Source organism: Cyprinodon variegatus, unplaced genomic scaffold, assembly GCF_000732505.1.
Source record: "Cyprinodon variegatus isolate N-32 unplaced genomic scaffold, C_variegatus-1.0 Scaffold464, whole genome shotgun sequence".
Lineage (NCBI taxonomy): Eukaryota > Metazoa > Chordata > Actinopteri > Cyprinodontiformes > Cyprinodontidae > Cyprinodon > Cyprinodon variegatus.
The window spans coordinates 113,642-125,339 of record NW_015150917.1 but is presented as its reverse complement, the minus strand read 5'-3'; positions in this window follow the sequence as shown (position 1 = coordinate 125,339).

Genomic DNA, 11,698 nt, shown 5'->3' with positions numbered 1-11,698 from the left:
ATGATCTGGTTGAACTGTAAAGTGCCTTGAGATGACATGTGTTGTGAATTTGGCGCTATATAAATAAACTGAATTGAATTGAATTATTTAAGGAAGCACTTCCTCTGATCTCCTCCTTCATTTTAGATGCTATTAATCCATCCCTGTTGCAGGGATATGTACCAAAGGCTTTTAAGGTTGCTGTAATTAAACCTTTGCTTAAGAAACCATCTCTTGACCCAGATGACTTGGTCAATTATAGACCTATATCCAATCTTCCTTTCTAAATCTAAAATGCTTGAGAAAGTAGTTGTGTGACCACTTACACCATAATGAACTTTTTGAAGAGTTTCAGTCTGTCTTTAGAGCTCATCCAAGCACTGAAACAGCTCTGGTGAAAGAAAAACTTGTACCTGTACTTTTCCTGTTAGATCTCAGTGCTGCATTTGATCATAATACCATTCTTTTAGAAATAATTTAGTATTTTGTAGGAACAGAACTAGACTGGTTGAAATCTTATTTATCTGACAGATTTTAGTTTGTTCATGTTATTGATAAATCTTCTTCATACTCCACAGGGATCAGTGCTAGGGCCATTTCTCTTTACCATATAATATGCTCTCAATCTCTAGAATTATTAGAAAGAATGGGATTTATTTCCACTGTTATGCTGATGAAACTCAGCTATATCTGTCTATAAATCCAGATGAAGCTAACCCATTACATAGATTACAGGCATGTATTGAAGAACCTAACTTTCTCTTCCTTAATGCATACAAAATTGAAATTATATTCTTTGAAAAAGAACATGATTAGTCAGTGAATTATTTTGGATAGGATTACATTGATCTCAGATAATAAAGTAAAAAATATTGGTGTTATTTTTCATCAGAACATGTCATTTAAACCCCATATCAAAGAGGTTTCTAGAATTTCCTTCTTTCATCTCTGGAATATTGCGAAAATTAGAAATATCCTGTCCAGAGGTGATGCTGAGAAACATGCATTTGTTACTTCAAGGCTGGATTGTTGTTCTTTACTATAATTCTTTACTGTAATTGCCTGCTTGTATGAAGCAGTTCTTTTTGACAAAATGGAAAAAAAAAGTAGTTAAAACTTAATTGGACAGAGGAGTGGGACTTCTGTTTACACAGCTGGTGGAAGGGAATCACAGAGCTTTGAAAGGTAAATTGGACCCGGGATCATGGTGCAAAATGGCAGAGTTTAAAGCACATTTATTGACCGTTTAGGCTATGGATACTGACATGCAAAATACAAAATCATTTAATAGACACATTTTCCTTGTCTAAGTTGAATTTTATGGTTAAATTCTTTTTGGAGACTTTCCGATCCATTTATTATAACTATTATTAAGATTATTTAAAGTCTGTAAATAATATCTTCTATAATATTTTATCTGTGCATTTTTTATTTGTTTTTCATGATTAGGCTGATCCATAACTTTTCTTGTCAAATATTTATCACTAATAGAATTACATCACTATAGGTGTACCTTTAACCCGTCCAATTAATTATATGATTTACTTTCCTCCTTAAAGGATTATAAAATGTTTTCTTATCTTTATCTTAATTAATGTAAGATTGCTAAATCTTACATCAATTAAGAATTAAGTCAGCCAAACAGCTCCTTCTTTTCCAGCCATCCTCTTAACTTAGCCAACTAAAAGTTACCCTCTGTAATCATAACTTTTTCTTTTACTTAAAATGTTAATTTTGGGAAGTATTAAGGTTTTCCCTGAAATAATGACACTTTTGTCTTAGGTTTCTCTGTGAATGCAGGCCCTGGGGTCTTTCTGTAAGGAAAAAATGGATTGAAAAGAATGTAACAGTAGGACAGTTATCTAAAACACATGGAGGACTGAAAACAAATTAGTCACCGGACACAAGTAGGCTGTCTGTCATGGGCATATCCCCATACTAAGTTCCTGTGGAAAACCTGTTGGGTAAGCTTAAGAGAAAAGTACAAAACACGAGATCAGCCACTCTGTGCTTTGAAAATTCTTGTGAAACATCATGGGAAAAGACCAATTAGGTGTCTCAGCATTTTTGCAAAATTAAATGTTGGAAATTTGGGTGAATATTTCAATGCGAGAGATTAGGCTTTTAACAATAAAATATGGATTTATTTCAAAGCACTATAGACTTTCTTTTGCAAGAAAGCTTTCCATGCATTTATGTAGATGAATTGATCCATCACACACTCAGGCTCTTTGATGTGTATTTTCTTTCCGGGAATAAATGTAGGAGGGAAATTCTTGTATATCAACATATTTTTTTCACAGGAATGCAAATGTGGCGGATGCTTTTATAGTATCTGAATTTACAATACACATTTTTTTTTTTTTATGTATTAAAAAATGTATTAGATGTTACAGCAGAGTCCATGACCACTTTACAATAACACCTTTCAGGGAGTTTATGTAACACAAGTGTAAAGAGCGATCAGAGTTATATTCTTTTCAAACATTCAGAAAACCCACAAAATATTATCTCCTTTGTGCAGGTGCTTGTTTTTCTCCCCATCAGATTGTCTCTGCTCCCCTCAGGTACATGTCGCAAGGCATTAGGAGATAATTAAGAAAATTTCCACAATTAATTGCTGGAGACAGTGGTGGGGGGGAATTAAGCTGGACGCTCTGTGAGCAATTAGATCAATGTTGTCATGTGCTGAAAGGAGAGCTGGCGTTCACAGTGTGAATGGCTACAGTTCATCAAGGTCACGTGTGATTGGCTAATGTCTGCATTCTCTGATGTTCAAGGCCACCAAACCAAAAAAAAAAAAGAAACCCAATCACTTGGCAATTACAGGTTTCTTTTTATGCATGCAATGCTTGCACATCATCTATCTGACTTTTAACAAGGTTATTGTTCAGATTTCATTGTTACCACTGCCAGCATCTAATCAAGTATTTACTGCTATGTGTCATGATCTCACTAGCTTGGTGATTAACTTGTTTTATTAATGTCTGCATTTAATATAGATAACCAATATGCCTGTGATGGCACAGACCATACAGTATATTTATTGTAAATCTTTCTACAGATGCTGTTATTTAGTCACTTTATGGGCCAGTTTATTTTTTTATTTCAGTTTTGCTGACAGTGCAGGTCGGCAATGGACACACCGTACATCTGCTTAAATGCTTAAATGCAGTGCATGCACCTTTTAGCTTTAAGAAAGGATATACATTTTGCAAAAGCAAAAGGATTCCTGAGTCACATAACAGCTTAAATTTGAAAGATAACCAATTTCAAGTAAATTGGGTATCAAGGTACATAAGTGGAACTTGATGTCATTGGGGATTGTATGAAACCAATGGTCTAGAAGGGAATTTGAAGAAGGAAAAAAAATGGTTTCTTAGGTACAGTAATACTGTGGGGAAAAAATTGATTAGAATCAGAGGAATGTTGTAAATAAAAGAGAACATATACAACAAACAAGTTTACTTTTACAGTACATTATATTACAAAAGTTGTAGATTCATTTAGAGGACTAAGCAAACATTCTGCAAAAATAATGGGTTAAATTAAAAAAGCTCCGATAAAAGATATTGCCAGGACTTGTGAGAATTTTCCAGTTTTACAGGCAAATTACAAACAAACTTTGGAACCATATGGTGTCCATTAAAAGGAAACCTCATCTCCCCCAAATGTATGAAATATGGTTCATTAAAGCTGTTCCAACTAGGTCAGCCGTATTAAATACTAAGAATGAGGAATAAATCTGAAGAAAAAAGGATGCAAACAAAAATATACCCAGACAAGTGAGTACTGTACAGTAAATAAACTGTATTTGTTGTTTCTCTGAAAGATCAGGGACAACAACAGCCAACAAAATGTAGGGATGCACCTATATGAAAGTTTGATATCCGCTTCTAATATTACCATTGTGGCCTATAACCAATATTTTACTGATATATCACCCTACCCTTTGGACACTGTTAAAAATGGCCATAGTTGTAACATTGCTTCTCAGCTTCAGTTCAGTTGGATCTGTCCAAATTCAGCGTCTGTAGAAGGAGCTGGTCCTCGTAGACCAAGTCCTGCTAAGACTGCAACAACCACAAAGGTCAAAAGAGATCAGCTGTGAATTTGGAAGATCAACCCATCACCAGCTGTCCCAGCAATCACCCCATCTGATTTCTGTCGCCTGGCAACAGCATGAGGCATAGTTCTGTAAAGCTTAAAAAATGGAGCTTCAACATTTTTTCTTTGCTTTTATCTTTTATCATATGAAAAATATATTTTCTTTTTCATAGAAAAACACAACCTTAGAAGCTATGGATTTCTTACGTCATTATCTTTGGTGGTTAGTGCTAATAGAAAAAAAGGAACATAGTGCAACCTGGGCTATTTCCCAGAAGTTAATAAAGGTTAAGCCTATATAAAGCCAATTATAATGTAGGTAAAGACAGATTATCAATTACTTCTTATTACCTGGACACACATTTTAAAAATCAAAGAGGACATTGCTTCAGCATATTTTTTATGATTTAAAAAGCCGAAGAAAAGCAACAGTTATACTAGAAAATGTCTAAACTGAGGGGCTGCATGGTGGCAGTTTGAAGCACTCTTGCACTGCAACAAGAAGGTCCTTGGTTCGATTCCCAGCCCTGTTTTTTTTTCTGTATAAAGCTGGTCCAGGGTGTAGCATGCACTTCCTTTTGCCCATAGTCTGCTACAAATAGTCAGCAGCTCCCTGTGACCCTGACGGATAAGCAGCAGAAGATGGATATTAGCTGAGGGGTGATCTTGGCTGTGATTGACAGCAGCCCACTGACACAGCGAAAGAAACCTGGTAAGAAGAGTAATCCGCACGATGATAGTTTTTGTGACGGAGCAGTTGGATTTCTCTCCACTAAAAGAGAGGAAGGCTCTGCGAAGAAGACCAGCAGCCTGAAATACTTGAACAAAAATGAATGACTACCATGTGTTGTGACCCACTTACAAAAAATGTATTGCAAAGCTTTGTTTTTTACTATACGGAAAAGATACACTCCTTTTTTCCATTTTTTATTTTTTAATTGTGGGGTATAATTTCTCTTCAACATATTTTTTTTAGGTCATTTGACTGACAGACTGACTTATGTCAAATCACTGCACTAGAATAAAAGATAATTTTTCTTTATTTAAATGTAAAGCATTTATATATATATATATAATGAGGAAAATAGGAAATTGACTTTCATTATCTACTGTAATAAAATCATCAAATTCATAGTTGATCCTTGGTTGAACCACTGTGAGCAGGATAGAGCTGCTGTTTGCCCTTGGTGAGGTCACTTTCCTGGAGAAACTAATAACAAAAATCAGATGCAGTAACCCCTTCTTAACCTTAGTAGGGTACCAGAATGTTGGTTTTAGACAAAATAAAAACACAAAAATAAAACAAGATTTCAACAATTGTACAGTAAATTTTCAAAATAACAGGTGTAGACAGAATAATAAGACATTTATTTACACATTTTATCAGTAAAAATAGTGTATTTAGGTATAAATAGTCCTTAAAAGATAATCTACTGTAAGTATTTGTCTTCTAAAATATTCTCCAGTACATAAGTAGTAAGTACAAAAAATATATTATATATAATATAATATTAGTGTTGAACCTGAAGTGCTGTAGAGATCTGATATGAGATATATTTATTTTCTTTATAATAAAAGAAACTGTGTTTAGTTGTTACTGCAAATTAACCACACAGTTATAAACACAGCCAGATGGAGGTTAATAAAAATTTAAAATTAAATTATTATTCAATCTTTTGGAGCTAAGGGATTTATTTATAGCTAATCAGCTCTGGAAGCAAAGGGAAAACCAGTTGTTTGTTCGAATGTCAGAGTAATGGGAACGGCACGCTGACAAATTCCCTGGGATTCCTATTACCCGGGGTAAAACAAATCCTGTGGCTTTAAATTCCTCAGCTTTGAATGGAAACGGGGATAATATGTTTAACTTCCACTCACTGATGAAACTCAGCAGAAGAGTCAACAAGATGTGCAGAGAATCGCCCCCTTCTCTGGGGGAGATGAGGGAGGGAAGACTGCCCCGTTCAGCTGACAGCTGGCTCCAAAAAAAAAAAAAAAGCCTGTTTAAAATTCAATGAAATCTTGATAAAATGAGCAGATGTTTAAGGTTTACAAAGTAATAGTCTCACCTACAAAGATCTTAAAAGTCAATTCACATGTTCTGAGTGGATATTCTTATGATTTTGTACACATTTGCATTTTACCTTTTTATTTCTATTCAGTGTATCTTGCAGGGCATGATTGGTTAGTTCATTTAAAAAGGAAATAAAAAAAAAAAGAAATACAAAACTGGCAAGCTAGAAACCTCCAAAATAACCACCACTAATGAGTAGGCTATCTTCTGTTCTCACTCTGGCAAGAATATGAACATTTCCTTAGCTGTCACACTATTCTTTGTTTTCTTATTTGAGCTAAAATCTTTCAGTTGTAGTTAAGCTCCAAGGATAAAAAATGCACCCATACACATTCAACTGTAAATTCTAATTATTCAGCTAAGTCTGTGATGTGTTTGTGATTTGGAGGAAAACTGTTTTACATTATGCATCTTTCCCATGGTTTATGATGAGAGGTGCATTATTATCTTGTAGGTATGTCAGAAACCTGTCATGTTCAGAAAAAAACAACATAAATCCTTTCTCCTTCCCCTGACACAAGAGCATCCACATGTGTGCCCCTCAGTGCTCTAATGACAGCATTTTTCATGCCATTTGACCTGAGTTTAACGCCCCTCAATTTATCCCAACTTGCCTGGTCTAATGTGGGTTATTTCCCGGAGCAATTTAACGGGGGGTTAAAAATTGATTTCCCTTTAACCATAATCAAGGAATTTACATTATTCATATACTTTAAGATTAAAAAGAGTATATCAAATTTTACAACTCTTTTAGTGTGCTTCAAGGAACATAAAATCCTTTTGTTAAACATTAAGTAAACTCTTTGGGAAATGCTGCCACTCCATCAGTGTATCATTAAGCTTTCATGCTGTTAAATATTCCAGAATCTAATGCTTTTTGTTTGATCTTCCAGTGGGAAAGGCTAATATGCTAAGGAAATTAAAACCACTCACTTTCTCTTTTGAATACTGAGTGCTTCACCTGCAGCTTGATAGTCATGAGCTGTGACTGATAGTTCCTCAGGGTTTTGCTTTTCTCAACAGCTTCCCATTTGATTCATGAACAGTCCACCACCCTGAGGACATCTGGCCACCAAGTGCTGAGCAAAATGGCTCATTAGTGGAGGACTGAAATACACACCGAAAAAGCGGCTAGTTACTCAACTGACAGTCCAGCACATTAGAAGCAAAAGATCCATGAAAGCAAACACAAGTCATTACGCTTTGACGTGCGCAGGGGAGGAAAACCAACAACTTGACTAACTTGTGCCTCTCACTGTAAACACAAGATGGTATGAGACACAGAAAGCCTGCTGGAGGAGTTTGTCATCATCCCTCAGTCATACTAGGAAGTTTTAATGTTTGGACCAGAAATAAGAACTAGACTTGTTTATAATGTATATTTAAATGGTGAACTGGTGGCATTAGGTGGGATTACTTTATTCTATGTGTCAACATTTTGTATGAAAGTGAAGAAATAAACCGCAGAACACCAAAAGCACACACTTTTATTAAGCTGAAGCCATGGTCCAGCTATTGTCCAGCTACTAAAGCAATGTTTTAAAAATGTAGGTATTACATTTCTATTGTGTAAAGTCTAGATAATAAGATATCTGGTAAAGTGTCAAAACAATAGGATTTTTCTCTGTTCCCCCTCCCCTAGATGCCACTGTGGACTGCTGGTCAGCTGGCTTAGTGAAGGCTACTTCATTTTGCCCTCACTTACAAGAAAGTCACATTTAAATGTTTGGAAATATTTATGTGACAACATCACAGGAAGACATATTGTGGAAACTAAAGCAGCTCCAACCATCATCTTCATGAAAGAAAGTTAAAAAAAAAAAAGCTTCAGAAGCTACAATCTGCACGTGAGCTGGCTTTATTGAGAAATAGCAGGCTAACTGGAAAGATGTCTTACATTCTGTATAAACTCATGAAAACCACTAACTTCAGTGTTTTTGTATACCTATATCCTCTTCACTCTCAACTATTTTTGTTGTGTTAATTGGAAATACAAAGAACAAGGCGCCAGCACACAGGTTGGTTAAAGAGGCTATATACCCAACAACTTGGTGACCAACATAAAACGATTCAAATTAATCAATGTTAATAATTTCACAAGAAAATTAGATTTTTGTTTGATTTGTTTTAAATAAAAGAAAAAAAATTAATACTTTAACACATGCAAATAAAAATAAAAGCAAACATTAATAATCCAACACATGCACGGACCACTCTAATATTCTCTACCAGACACATGCCTTTGCCACAATGCCTCTAGTGTCGGCATTGAAAGGCCACAGTAATCAGGTTATCCTGCTCAGTCACCAAATCTGAACAGAGTGTTTGCAGGGATGACACGGTACAGAAAATGTTGTATGAACCCCTCACTGAGCACCAGAGGAGCTCCACGGAGAATTCCCTGACACAGAAACCAAAGTGTCGATGTAGCAGTGCGATGTTCGAGGAACAAACACAGGTCAAGTCTGTGTTGTATTACAGTGAGTGGACACTCAGAGGCAGGAAACACCCTGAGCTTTCTGACATCTCCACCTGCGCCCAGCTAACTTCATACCCTCATCCTTTTGGTGAAATCTGCCTGGTGAAGCTTCAAAGTCATTTCAATTGAAAATCCTTCAGGCAAATATTAGTAATACGCACACAAATCCCAAGCTTAGACATTAAAGCATGTGCTTAACCTGAGCCCCAAGTCAAACCACTTTCTGCCAGTCATACGTTTGACTCTTTCATGCTTTGTTCTGTTCATTCTGTCACACTTCCTTACAAACTGTGTGCACTGTGATTACGACGATCAGGTTCAATTTGTCCCTGACCTCTAACATGATCCTGCTTTGGTTGAACTATGCCATTGTTTTTCACAAAGTTACTTCAATTTTCTCTATTCTATGAGTCAAAAATACATATGAAAGAAAAAGTCTGGTCATATTCAGAATTCAAACTTCTGAAAGTACTTTAAATATAAAATTATTACAAACTGTTCAATAAATGATAAGAGTTTTAATTAAGAGTAACTTTCATTTGAAAGTGCTATAGTGGAGAAATCCATGTTTGTCAAAGAACACTACTCCCACCTACCAGTTTGTGACGTCACGGTGCGATATAGGCTGCTGATCAAGTCCCAGTGCTGTATCCGGTTATTTGTCACAACGCGCTATTATCCAAGTCTTCTTGAAAACATTCTTCTTCGAAATGTTGGCAACATTTGTGTTTTCTCTCTGGCCAGCAGTTCGATGGCAAATCCTCAATTTTCAAGTTGGCAGTCCAACAACAAACCCGTCCGTGAATCGGACAGTTGAAATAACTAATGTTTTTTCCACTTTAAGCCGATGTATTGCAACATACAACTGCAATGCACGTGGGCGTTGTTACTTTAACTACAGCTCTTGTGAATTTCAATGGTGAGGTCCACTCAAAATCTTAAATAATTGTTGTTGATTGCCCATAATTTTAGTATTTATCTGCTTTTCGAAGCGGTAGGACAGTCCTTGCTTAACTTCTTAAAACTACTCTAAATGTTTGAAAGATAGAAAAAGTGCCCTTTAGGTTCTAGCAATTCAACTTGAACACTTTATACTGTTGATTGCAGATGTGTTCAGTAGTTCCCATTCCCAATTTGCTTGTAAAGTGGGGAAAATGGCTCTAGGCTTACTGCATTGTGACGTCACTGCCAAAAGATGTCAGAAGCGAGGTGTTACTATATTTGGGCAAAAATGGTCGCTCCCAGACTCAGTGATCACTACAAAAATTAATATTTAGATTTTTTTACTGATTAATGCTGAATTCATAAAATCACTGCAAACGTATTAGTTTTAGGTATAGATAATGATCCATTGATTATTCTTTGCTGACCGGACTTTTCTTTTATTAAGTCTGAGAAATTTTTCTTCTGATAATCACACCTTTTCAAATCTTTTTGCAGCAATTCAATAGTTAGCATCATAAATCCTTAGAAAAAATACCTAGGTGATTTGGACAAAAACAAAATAACTGGTAGGCATATTAAAAACTTTATAAAATATGTGATGAAATGCCAATTCCTTTCAAGCTTTTCATTACATTGTGCATATCTGAACACATGTAGGAAGGCAAAAAAGGGTCCTATCACTTTGGAAACCAGACCTATATTAATAATTTCAATACATTCAACACTTTATGTCCCACATAAAGACATGGTCGACAACAAATGTAAACAGCCCCATTAATCTACTTTTACCCAAAATTTACAGTATATATTTACAGTATAAAGTATAAAGTGTTCAAGTTTAATTGCTAGAACCTAAAGGGCAATTTTTGTATCTTTCAAACATTTAGAGTAGTCTTAAGAAGTTAAGCAAGGACCCTCCTACTGCTTCGAAAAGCAGACAAATGCTAAAGTAAAAATAAAGATTAAACAAAAATGCTTAGACAGATAAGTGTATTTAGAAAAAGGCCATTAAAACAAGAAATCTATACTATGGAGGAAATTAGGATTGGTTTATAGACTGACACTTACGATAAGCCAGCACAAACTAATCAACAATAACTCTAAACAGAATTAGACTGTTTTTTCATCTCAAATGGACTATGACAAAAAGATGCAAGATCACTATGGCAAAACAGAAAAAATATCCTGCTATATGTACAAAGTGAGATTTGTGAGGGTGAAGTAGGCGTATCGTTTTTCCTTACTCAACAAAAACAGTGTTCACTGTTATTACACTTGAGCAGAATCTTGGTTTCAAGGGTAGGAAGAAAGCAAGATTGAGAGAAAACGCTAGACAAGTGTATTTATCAGCCTTATCATCAAGGGGACAGCAGGTGTTGATTGTGAGAAAGCAGGTGTTCAGCCAAATCTTGGCAACATAATAAAAGGATTAAGTGAGCACTTGCAGATTCCTAAGAGACCCTCCATGTAGAAAAAGTTGAATTGTTTTGTTTAAAACACTTTGCCACAGAATAATCAAACAACTGGAATCTTGGTTTCAAGGTAAGGATAAGGAAGAGAGTTTATACCTCTGAAACCATGAAGGCTAGCACAGTAGGTGTTTTAATCAAACCTTATATGGGACTTGTCTTCTGTCTGAACAAGTATTCAAAGGCGGTGGTGGATAGTGTTATTAAATTAAATCAATAACTCCTCTTTTCCACATGTTTACCCACAGCAATTAGCTGTATCGGTGACTCACGCTTCTCTCAGCGTTTGAGTTGATGCATGGAAACGTTTGACTGTAGCTTAAATACTGATCGCATATCAGTATTTAACTTTCCTTCCAACCACAATGTTGTTGAAGGCGGTGAGCAAACTGGTACAAGAATTCAAATACCTTGCAAAGGTTCCTGATTTAGCTTATATTGAAGAGTCATGTCAATAAAATCTAGAACAATTAAATTCAGCCTTCAAAGTTTCAGGTACATTCGAACATCAACATTTTTTTTTCTTTTTTTTTCCCCTGTTAGGTCTTTAAGTTAGCCTCTTAGACATATCTTTACTGACTTCCTTCTCCAACTTGAGAAAATCCCATATAATACATCATTACTGAAGGTGCTTTTAGTTGATCT